Raw genomic sequence first — 425 nt, 5'->3', positions numbered from 1 at the left:
ATGCAACCATTACTTTCTCTCTAAATGCATTAACCTTTCCACAACTCATTCAGCATTTGCCCTTACTCATCACAAAGGGCGAAGCCCTTAAGCCTACGGCAGCACGACGACGTGCAAAAACGAGCGTAGCGAGTTGGAAGCGGCTAGTACTTTTACACTGAAATTGCCCGAGCAATTTCAACAAGGTGGGGTGTATAATGTGGTGAGGGTGGTGTTGTATTCGTGCTTATATTATCTTAAAACAGTGGAGAGTCAATAGCCAATAATCACGGCTTTTATTATAAGTCTGAGAGAAGAACTAATAGATGAGGGCACGACCTGAATATATATGAGGGATGACGACTGTAAATGTCTGACGTCGCCTATTAGCTGAGAATGAATAAATAGAGAATTAAGAGATGTGTGATCTATGTAAACACGACATC

Source organism: Rhizopus microsporus, assembly GCF_002708625.1.
Source record: "Rhizopus microsporus ATCC 52813 unplaced genomic scaffold scaffold_12, whole genome shotgun sequence".
Classification (NCBI taxonomy): domain Eukaryota; kingdom Fungi; phylum Mucoromycota; class Mucoromycetes; order Mucorales; family Rhizopodaceae; genus Rhizopus; species Rhizopus microsporus.
Note: the sequence above shows the minus strand (reverse complement) of the source record.